We start from the raw sequence: 12083 nt of genomic DNA, 5'->3' as shown, positions 1-12083 counted from the left end.
CATTGTCAATAAGAAGGTCCAAGGGATACAGTAAACCAGAAGTGAAGCATCAGAATCTAAAACTGGACTCACAGGACAGGTACAAGTCATAGAAGGTTAGAGTGTCAGTCCTCTTGTACTTCAGTTCGCACTGTGCCTTTAGTATTAAATTCGGATGCAATTTCTGTGCTTCATCGTTAATAAGAAGGTTTAAGGGATACAGTAAACCTGAAGTGAAGCATCGGAACCTAAAACTGGCCTCACAGGAGAGGTTCAAATCATAGAAAGTTAGAGTGTCAGTCCTCTTGTACTTAAGTTGGCATTGTGACTTTTGTATTAAATTGGGACGCAATTTCTGTGTTTCATCGTCAATAAGATGGACCAAGGTATACAGTAATCCTGAAGTGAAGCATCGGAATCTAAAACTGGACTCACAGGAGAGGTTCAAATCATAGAAAGTAAGAGTGTCAGTCCTCTTCTACTTAAGTCGTCATTGTGCCTTTTGTATTAAATTCGGATCTGATTTCTGTGTTTCAACGTCAATAAGAAGGTCCAAGGTATGCAATAGACCTGAAGTAATGCATCGGAATCTAAAACAGTTCTCACAGGAGAGGTTTTAATCAAAGAAAATTGGAGTGTCTGTCCTCTTATACTTAAGTCGGCATTGTGCATTTTGTTTAAATTCGGATGCAATTTCTGTGTTTCATCGTAAATTAGAAGGTCCAAGGGATACAGTAAACCTGACGTGAAGCATCGGAATCTAAAACTGGACTCACAGGAGAGGTTTAAATCAAAGAGAGTTAGAGTGTCTGTCCTCTTGTACTTCAGTCGGCATTGTGCCTTTTGTATTAAATTCGGATGCAATTTTTGTGTTTCATCGTCAAGAAGAAGGCCCAAGGTATACAGTAAACTTGAAGTCAAGCATGGGAATCGAAAACTGGACTCACAGGAGAGGTTCAAATCGTAGATAGTTAGAGTGTCAGTCCTCTTCTATTCATGTCGGCATTGTGCCTTTTGTATTAAATACGGATGCAATTTCTGTGTTTCATCTTCAATACAAAGGTCCAAGGTATACAGTAAACCTGAAATGAAGCATCGGAATCTAAAACTGGACTCACAGGAGAGATTGAATCAAAGAAAGTTAGAGTGTCTGTCCTCTTGTACTTAAGTCGGCATTGTGCCTCTTGTATTAAAGTTGGATGCAATATCTGTGTTTCATCGTCAATAAGAAGGTCCAAGGAATTTATGCCTTTTGTATTAAATTCGGATGCAATTTCTGTGTTGGTCATCAATAAGAAGGTCCAAGGTATACAGTAAACCTGAAGTGAAGCATCGGAATCTAAAACTCAACTCACGGGAGAGGATCAATTCATAGAAAGTTAGAGTGTCACACCTCTTATACTTACGTCGGCATTGTGCCTTTTGTATTAAATTCGGATGCAACTTCTGTGTTTCATCGTCAGTAAGAAGGTAAAAGGGATACAATAAACCTGAAGTGTAGCATCGGAATCTAACACTCAACTCACAGGAGAGGTTCAAATCATAGAAAGTTACAGTGTCAGCCCTCTTGTACTTAAGTCGGCATTGTGCCTTTTGTATTAAATTCAAATGCAATTTCTGTGTTTCATCGTCAAGAAGAAGGTCCAAGGTATACAGTAAACCTGAAGTGAAGCATCGGAATCGAAAACTGGACTCACAGTAGTGGTTCAAATCATAGAAAGTTAGAGTGTCAGTCCTCATCTACTTAAGTCGGCATTGTGCCTTTTGTATTAAATTCGGATGCAATTTCTGTGTTTCATCGTCAATACGAAGGTCAAAGGTATACAGTAAACCTGAAGTGAAGCATCGGAATCTAAAACTGGACTCATAGGAGAGGTTGAATCAAAGAAAGTTAGAGTGTCAGTCCTCTTGTACTTAAGTCGGCATTGTGCCTTTTGTATTAAATTCGGATGTAATTTCTGTGTTTCATCGTCAATAAGAAGGTAAAAGGGATACAGTAAACTTGAAGTGAAGCAGCGGAATCTAAAGCTCAACTCACAGGAGAGGTTCAAATCATAGAAAGTTACAGTGTCAGTCCTCTTGTACTTAAGTCGGCATTGTGCCTTTTGTATTAAATTCAGATGCAATTTCTGTGTTTCATCGTCAAGAAGAAGGTCCAAGGTATACAGTTAACCTGAAGTCAAGCATCGGAATCGAAAACTGGACTCACAGTAGTGGTTCAAATCATAGAAATTTAGAGTGTCAGTCCTCTTCTACTTAAGTCGTCATTGTGCCTTTTGTATTAAATTCGGATGTGATTTCTGTGTTTCAACGTCAATAAGAAGGTCCAAGGTATACAATAGACCTGAAGTAATGCATCGGAATCTGAAACAGGGCTCACAGGAGAGGTTTTAATCAAAGAAAATTGGAGTGTCTGTCCTCTTATACTTAAGTCGGCATTGTGCATTTTGTTTAAATTCGGATGCAATTTCTGTGTTTCATCGTAAATTAGAAGGTAGAAGGGATACAGTATACCTGACGTGACGCATCGGAATCTAAAACTGGACTCACAGGAGAGGTTTCAATCAAAGAAAGTTAGAGTGTCAGTCCTCTTGTACTTCAGTCGGCATTGTGCCTTTTGTATTAAATTCGGATGCAATTTTTGTGTTTCATCGTCAAGAAGAAGGTCCAAGGCATACAGTAAACCTGAAGTCAAGCATGGGAATCGAAAACTGGACTCACAGGAGAGGTTCAAATCATAGATAGTTAGAGTGTCAGTCCTCTTCTATTCATGTCGGCATTGTGCCTTTTGTATTAAATACGGATGCAATTTCTGTGTTTCATCGTCAATACGAAGGTCCAAGGTATACAGTAAGCCTGAAGTGAAGCATCAGAATCTAAAACTGGACTCACAGGAGAGATTGAATCAATGAAAGTTAGAGTGTCTGTCCTCTTGTACTTAAGTCGGCATTGTGATTTTTGTATTAAATTCGGATGCAATTTCTGTGTTGGTCATCAATAAGAAGGTCCAAGGTATACAGTAAACCTGAAGTGAAGCATCGGAATCTAAAACTCAACTCACGGGAGAGGATCAATTCATAGAAAGTTAGAGTGTCACACCTCTTATACTTAAGTCGGCATTGTGATTTTTGTATTAAATTCGGATGCAATTTCTGTGTTTCATCGTCAATAAGAAGGTAAAAGGGATACAGTAAACCTGAAGTGAAGCATCGGAATCTAACACTCAACTCACAGGAGAGGTTCAAATCATAGAAAGTTACAGTGTCAGCCCTCTTGTACTTAAGTCGGCATTGTGCCTTTTGTATTAAATTCAGATGCAATTTCTGTGTTTCATCGTCAAGAAGAACATCCAATGTATACAGTAAACCTGAATTCAAGCATCGGAATCGAAAACTGGACTCACAGTAGTGGTTCAAATCATAGAAAGTTAGAGTGTCCGTCCTCATCTACTTAAGTCGGCATTGTGCCTTTTGTATTAAATTCGGATGCAATTTCTGTGTTTCATCGTCAATACGAAGGTCAAAGGTATACAGTAAACCTGAAGTGAAGCATCGGAATCTAAAACTGGACTCACAGGAGAAGTTGAATCAAAGAAAGTTAGAGTGTCTGTCCTCTTGTTCTTAAGTCGGCATTGTGCCTTTTGTATTAAATTCGAATGCAATATCTGTGTTTCATCGTCATTAAGAAGGTCCAAGGGATGCAGTAAACCTGAAGTGAAGCATCGGATTATAAAACTGGTCCCACAGGAGAGGTTTCAATCAAAGAATGTTAGAGTGTCTGTCCTCTTGTACTTAAGTGGGCATTGTGCCTTTGTATTAAATTCGGATGCAAATTCTGTGTTTCGTCGTCAATAAGAGGGTCCAAGGTATTTATACCTTTTGTACTAAATTCGGATGCAATATCTGTGTTGGTCATCAATAAGAAAGTCCAAGGTATACTGTAAACCTGAAGTGAAGCATCGGAATCTAAAACTCAACACACAGGAGAGGTTCAAATCATAGAAAGAGTGTCAGTCCTCTTGTACTTAAGTCGGCATTGTGCCTTTTGTACTAAATTCGGAGGCACTTTCTGTGTTTCATCGTCAATAAGAAGGCCCAAGGTATACAGTAAACCTGAAGTGAAGCATCGGAATCTAAAACTCAACTCACAGGAGAGGTTCATATCATAGAAAATTACAGTGTCAGTCCTCTTGTACTTAAGTCGGCATTGTGCCTTTTGTATTAAATTCAGATTCAATTTCTGTGTTTCAGCGTCAATAAGAAGGTCCAAGGGATACAGTAAACCTGTAGTGAAGCATCGGAATCTAAAACTGGACTCACAGGAGAGGTTCAGATCAAAGAAAGTTAGAGTGTCAGTCCTCTTCTACTTAAGTCGGCATTGTGCCTTTTGTATTAAATTCGGATGCAATTTTTGTGTTTCATCGTCAATAATAAGGTCCAAGGTATACAGTAAACCTGAAGTGAAGCATCGGAATCTAAAACTGGACTCACAGGAGAGGTTTAAATCAAAGAAAGTTAGAGTGTCTGTCCCCTTGTACTTAAGTCGGCATTATGCCGTTTGTATTAAATTCGGATGCAATTTCTGTGTTTCATCGTCAAGAAGAAGGTCAAAGGTATACAGTAAGCTTGAAGTGAAGCATCGGAATCGAAAACTGGACTCACAGGAGAGGTTCAAATCATAGAAAGATAGAATGTCAGTAATCTTCTACTTAAGTCGGCATTGTGCTTTTGTATTAAATTCGGATGCAATTTCTGTGTCTCATCGCCAATAAGATGGTCCAAGGTATACAGTCAAACCTGAAGTGAAGCATCAGAATCTAAAACTATACTCACAGGAGAGGTTGAATCAAAGAAAGTTAGAGTGTCTGTTCTCTTGTACTTAAGTCGGCATTGTGCCTTTTTATTAAATTCGGATGCAATTTCTGTGATTCATCGTCATTAAGAAGGTCCAACGGATACAGTAAACCTGAAGTGAAGCATCAGAATCTAAAACTGGTCCCACAGGAGAGGTTTAAATCAAACAAAGTTATAGTGTCAGTCCTCTTGTACTTAATTCGGCATTGTGCCTTTTGTATTAAATTCGGATGCAATTTCTGTGTTTCATCGTCAATAAGAAGGTCCAAGGTATACAGTAAAATTGAAGTGAAGAATCGGAATCTAAAACTGGACTCACAGGAGAGGTTCAAATGGTTGAAAGTTAGAGTGTCAGTCCTCTTGTACTTAAGTCGGTTTTGTGCCTTTTGTATTACATTCGGATGTTATTTCTGTGTTTCATCGTCAATAAGAAGTTAAAAGGGATACAGTAAACCTGAAGTGAAGCATCGGAATCTAAAACTGGACTCACAGGAGAAGTTGAAATCAACGAAAGTTAGAGTGTCTGTCCTCTTGTACTTAAGTCGGCATTGTGCCTTTTGTATTAAATTCGGACGCAATTTTTGTGTTTCATCGTCAAGAAGAAGGTCCAAGGTATACAGTAAACCTGAAGTCAAGCATCGGAATCGGAAATTGGACTCACAGGAGAGGTTCAAATCATAGAACGTTAGAGTGTCAGTCCTCTTCTACTTAAGATGGCATTGTGCCTTTTGTATTAAATTCGGATGCAAATTCTGTGTTTCATCGTCAATACGAAGGTCCAAGGCATACTGTAAACCTGAAGTGAAGCATCGGAATCTAAAACTGGACTCACAGGAGAGGTTGAATCAAAGAAAGTTAGAGTGTCTGTCCTTATGTATTTAAGTTGGTGTTGTCCTTTTGTATTAAATTCGGAGGCAATTTCTGTGTTTCATCGCCAAGAAGAAGATCGAAGGGATTTATGCCTTTTGTATTAAATTCGGATGCAATATCTGTGTTGGTCATCAATAAGAAGCTCCAAGGTATACAGTAAACCTGAAGTGAAACATCGGAATCTAAAACTCAACTCACAGGAGAGGATCAAATCATAGAAAGTTAGAGTGTCAGTCCTCTTGTACTTAAGACGGCATTGTGCCTTTTGTATTAAATTCGGATGCAATTTCTGTGTTTCGTCGTCAATAAGAAGGTAAAAGGGATACAGAAAACTTGAAGTGAAGCAGCGGAATCTTAAGCTCAACTCACAGGAGAAGTTCAAATCATAGAAAGTTACAGTGTCAGTCCTCTTGTACTTAAGTCGGCATTGTGCCTTTTGTATTAAATTCAGATGCAATTTCTGTGTTTCATCGTCAAGAAGAAGGTCCAAGGTATACAGTAAACCTGAAGTGAAGCATCGGAATCTAAAACTGGATTCACAGGGGGGTTGAATCAAAGAAAGTTAGAGTGTCTTTCCTCTTTTACTTAAGCCGGCATTGTGCCTTTTGTATTAAATTCGGATGCAATATCTGTGTTTCATCGTCATTAAGAAGGTCCAAGGGATACAGTGAACCTGAAGTGAAGCATCGGATTCTGAAACTGGTCCCACAGGAGAGGTTTAAATGAAAGAATGTGAGAGTGTCTGTCCTCTTGTACTTAAGTCGGCATTTTGCCTTTTGTATTAAATTCGGATGCAAATTCTGTGTTTCATCGTCAATAAGAAGGTCCAAGGTATTTATGCCTTTTGTACTAAATTCGGATGCAATTTCTGTGTTGGTCATCAATAAGAAGGTCCAAGGTATACTGTAAACCTGAAGTGAAGCATCGGAATCTAAAACTCAACTCACAGGAGAGGTTCAAATCATAGAAAGTTAGAGTGTCAGTCCTCTTGTACTTAAGTCGGCATTGTGCCTTTTGTACTAAATTCGGATGCAATTTCTGTGTTTCATCGTCAATAAGAAGGTCCAAGGTAAACAGTAAACATGAAGTGAAGCATCGGAATCTAAAACTCAACTCACAGGAGAGGTTCAAATCATAGAAAGTTACAGTGTCAGTCCTCTTGTACTTAAGTCGGCATTGTACCTTTTGTATGAAATTCAGATTCAATCTCTGTGTTTCAGCGTCAATAAGAAGGTCCAAGGGATACAGTAAACCTGAAGTGAAGCATCGGAATCTAAAACTGGACTCACAGGGGAGGTTCAGATCAAAGAAAGTTAGAGTGTCAGTCCTCTTCTACTTAAGTCGGCATTGAGACTTTTATATTAAATTCGGATGCAATTTTTGTGTTTCATCGTCAATAAGAAGGTCCAAGGTATACAGTAAACCTGAAGTGAAGCATCGGAACCTAAAACTGGACTCACAGGAGAGGTTTAAATCAAAGAAAGTTAGAGTGTCTGTTCTCTTGTACTTAAGTCGGCATTATGCCTTTTGTATTAAATTCGGATGCAATTTCTGTGTTTCATCGTCACGAAGAAGGTCAAAGGTATACAGTAAACCTGAAGTGAAGCATCGGAATCGAAAACTGGACTCACATGAGAGGTTAAAATCTTAGAAAGATTGAGTGTCAGTCCTCTTCTACTTAAGTCGGCATTGTGCCTTTTGTATTAAATTCGGATGCAATTTCTGTGTTTCATCGCCAATAAGATGGTCGAAGGTATACAGTCAAACCGGAAGTGAAGCAACGGAATCTAAAACTATACTCACAGGAGAGGTTGAATCAAAGAATGTAAGTGTGTCTGTCCTCTTGTACTTAAGTCGGCATTGTGCCTTTTGTATTAAATTTGGATCCAATTTCTGTGTTTCATCGTCATTAAGAAGGTCCAATGGATACAGTAAACCTGAAGTGAAGCATCGGAATCTAAAACTGGTCCCACAGGAGAGGATTAAATCAAACAAAAATAGAGTGTCAGTCCTCTTGTACTTAATTCGGCATTGTGCCTTTTGTATTAAATTTGGATGCAATTTCTGTGATTCATCGTCAATAAGAAGGTCCAAGGTATACAGTAAAATTGAAGTGAAGAATCGGAATCTAAAACTGGACTCACAGGAGAGGTTCAAATGGTTGAAAGTTAGAGTGTCAGTCCTCTTGTACTTAAGTCGGCATTTTGCCTTTTGTATTAAATTCGGATGCAATTTCTGTGTTGGTTATCAATAAGAAGGTCCAAGGTATACAGTAAACCTGAAGTGAAGCATCGGAATCTAAAACTCAACTCACAGGGGAGGATTACATCATAGAAAGTTAGAGTGTCAGTCCTCTTGTACTTAAGTCGGCATTGTGCCTTTTGTATTACATTCGGATGCTATTTCTGTGTTTCATCGTCAATAAGAAGTTAAAAGGGATACAGTAAACCTGAAGTGAAGCATCGGAATCTAAAACTGGACTCACGGGAGAAGTTGAAATCAAAGAAAGTTAGAGTGTCTGTCCTCTTGTACTTAAGTCGGCATTGTGCCTGTTGTATTAAATTCGGATGCAATTTTTGTGTTTCATCGTCAAGAAGAAGGTCCAAGGTATACAGTAAACCTGAAGTCAAGCATCGGAATCGAAAACTGGACTCACAGGAGAGGTTCAAATCATAGAACGCTAGAGTGTCAGTCCTCTTCTACTTAAGACGGCATTGTGCCTTATGTATTAAATTCGGAGGCAATTTCTGTGTTTCATCGTCAAGAAGAAGATCGAAGGGATTTATGCCTTTTGCATTAAATTCGGATGCAATTTCTGTGTTGGTCATCAATAAGAAGGTCCAAGGTATACAGTAAACCTGAAGTGAAGCATCGGAATCTAAAACTCAACTCACAGGAGAGGATCAAATCATAGAAAGTTAGAGTGTCAGTCCTCTTGTACTTAAGTCGGCATTGTGCCTTTTGTATTAAATTCGGATGCAATTTCTGTGTTTCATCGTCAATAAGAAGGTAAAAGGGATACAGTAAACTTGAAGTGAAGCAGCGGAATCTAAACCTCAACTCACAGGAGAGCTTCAAATCATAGAAAGTTACTGTGTCAGTCCTCTTGTACTTAAGTCGGCATTGTGCCTTTTGTATTAAATTCAGATGCAATTTCTGTGTTTCATCGTCAAGAAGAAGGTCCAAGGTATACAGTAAACCTGAAGTCAAGCATCGGAATCGAAAACTGGACTCACAGTAGTGGTTCAAATCATAGAAAGTTAGAGTGTCAGTCCTCTTCTACTTAAGTCGGCATTGTGCCTTTTGTATTAAATTCGGATGCAATTTCTGTGTTTCATCGTCGATACGAAGGTCAAAGCTATACTGTAAACCTGAAGTGAAGCATCGGAATCTAAAACTGGACTCACAGGAGAGGTTGAATCAAAGAAAGTTAGAGTGTCTGTCCTCTTGTACTTAAGTCGGCATTGTGCCTTTTGTATTATATTCGGATGCAAATTCTGTGTTTCATCGTCAATAAGAAGGTCCAAGGTATTTATGCCTTTTGTACTAAATTCGGATGCAATTTCTGTGTTGGTCATCAATAAGAAGGTCCAAGATATACTGTAAACCTGAAGTGAAGCATCGGAATCTAAAACTCAACTCACAGGAGAGGTTCAAATCCAAGATAGTTAGAGTGTCAGTCCTCTTGTACTTAAGTCGACATTGTGCCTTTTGTACTAAATTGGGATGCAATTTCTGTGTTTCATAGTCAATAAGTAGGTCCAAGTTATACAGTAAACCTGAAGTGAAGCATCGGAATCTAAAACTCAACTCACAGGAGAAGTTCAAATCATAGAAAGTTACAGTGTCAGTCCTCTTGTACTTAAGTCGGCATAGTGCCTTTTGTATTAAATTCAGATTCAATTTCTGTGTTTCAGCGTCAATAAGAAGGTCCAAGGGATACAGTAAACCTGAAGTGAAGCATCGGAATCTAAAACTGGACTCACAGGAGAGGTTCAGATCAAAGAAAGTTAGAGTGTCAGTCCTCTTCTACTTAAGTCGGCATTGTGCCTTTTGTATTAAATTCGGATGCAATTTCTGTGTTTCATCGTCACGAAGAAGGTCAAAGGTATACAGTAAACCTGAAGTGAAGCATCGGAATCGAAAACTGGACTCACATGAGAGGTTCAAATCTTAGAAAGATAGAGTGTCAGTCCTCTTCTACTTAAGTCGGCATTGTGCCTTTTGTATTAAATTCGGATGCAATTTCTGTGTTTCATCGCCAATAAGATGGTCGAAGGTATACAGTCAAACCGGAAGTGAAGCATCGGAATCTAAAACTATACTCACAGGAGAGGTTGAATCAAAGAATGTAAGAGTGTCTGTCCTCTTGTACTTAAGTCGGCATTGTGCCTTTTGTATTAAATTCGGATCCAATTTCTGTGTTTCATCGTCATTAAGAAGGTCCAAGGGATACAGTAAACCTGAAGTGAAGCATCGGAATCTAAAACTGGTCCCACAGGAGAGGATTAAATCAAACAAAGTTAGAGTGTCAGTCCTCTTGTACTTAATTCGGCATTGTGCCTTTTGTATTAAATTTGGATGCAATTTCTGTGATTCGTCGTCAATAAGAAGGTCCAAGGTATACAGTAAAATTGAAGTGAAGAATCGGAATCTAAAACTGGACTCACAGGAGAGGTTCAAATGGTTGAAAGTTAGAGTGTCAGTCCTCTTGTACTTAAGTCGGCATTTTGCCTTTTGTATTAAATTCGGATGCAATTTCTGTGTTGGTTATCAATAAGAAGGTCCAAGGTATACAGTTAACCTGAAGTGAAGCATCGGAATCTAAAACTCAACTCACAGGAGAGGTTCAAATCATAGATAGTTAGAGTGTCAGTCCTCTTGTACTTAAGTCGACATTGTGCCTTTTGTACTAAATTCGGATGCAATTTCTGTGTTTCATAGTCAATAAGAAGGTCCAAGGTATACAGTAAACCTGAAGTGAAGCATCGGAATCTAAAACTCAACTCACAGGAGAGGTTCAAATCATAGAAAGTTACAGTGTCAGTCCTCTTGTACTTAAGTCGGCATTGTGCCTTTTGTATTAAATTCAGATTCAATTTCTGTGTTTCAGCGTCAATAAGAAGGTCCAAGGGATACAGTAAACCTGAAGTGAAGCATCGGAATCTAAAACTGGACTCACAGGAGAGGTTCAGATCAAAGAAAGTTAGAGTGTCAGTCCGCTTCTACTTAAGTCGGCATTGTGCCTTTTGTATTAAATTCGGATGCAATTTTTGTGTTTCATCGTCAATAAGAAGGTCCAAGGTGTACAATAAACCTGAAGTGAAGCATCGGAATCTAAAACTGGACTCAAAGGAGGGGTTTAAATCAAAGAAAGTTAGAGTGTCTGTCCTCTTGTACTTAAGTCGGCATTATGCCTTTTGTATTAAATTCGGATGCAAGTTCTGTGTTTCATCGTCAAGAATAAGGTCAAACGTATAGAGTAAACCTGAAGTGAAGCATCGGAATCGAAAACTCGACTCACAGGAGAGGTTCAAATCATAGAAAGATAGAGTGTCAGTCCTCTTCTACTTAAGTCGGCATTGTGCCTTTTGTATTAAATTCGGATGCAATTTCTGTGTTTCTTCGCCAATAAGGTGGTCCAAGGTATACAGTCAAACCTGAAGTGAAGCATCGGATTCTAAAACTGGACTCACAGGAGAGGTTGAATCAAAGAAAGTTAGAGTGTCTGTCCTCTTGTACTAAAGTCGGCATTGTGCCTTTTGTATTAAATTCGGATGCAATTTCTGTGTTTCATCGTCATTAAGAAGGCCAAAGGGATACAGTAAACCTGAAGTGAAGCATCGGAATCTAAAACTGGTCCCACAGAAGAGGTTTAAATCAAACAAAGTAAGAGTGTCAGTCCTCTTGTACTTAATTCGGAATTGTGCCTTTTGTATTAAATTCGGAATGCAATTTCTGTGTTGGTCATCAATAAGAAGGTCCAAGGTATACAGTAAACCTGAAGTGAAGCACCGGATTCTAAAACTGGTCGCAAAGGAGAGGTTTAAATCAAAGAATGTTAGAGTGTCTGTCCTCTTGTACTTAAGTCGGTATTGAGCCTTTTGTATTATATTCGGAGGCAATTTCTGTGTTTCATCGTCAAGAAGAAGATCGAAGGGATTTATGCCTTTTGTATTAAATTCGGATGCAATTTCTGTGTTGGTCATCAATAAGAAGGTCGAAGGTATACAGTAAACCTGAAGTGAAGCATCGGAATCTATAACTCAAGTCACAGGAGAGGATAAAATCATAGAAAGTTAGAGTGTCAGTCCTCTTGTACTTAAGTCGGCATTGTGCCTTTTGTATTAAATTCGGATGCAATTTCTGTGTTTCATCGTC

The sequence above is a fragment of the Schistocerca americana genome, chromosome 2 (genome assembly GCF_021461395.2).
Source record: "Schistocerca americana isolate TAMUIC-IGC-003095 chromosome 2, iqSchAmer2.1, whole genome shotgun sequence".
Lineage (NCBI taxonomy): Eukaryota > Metazoa > Arthropoda > Insecta > Orthoptera > Acrididae > Schistocerca > Schistocerca americana.
This window is presented reverse-complemented; position numbering follows the sequence as displayed.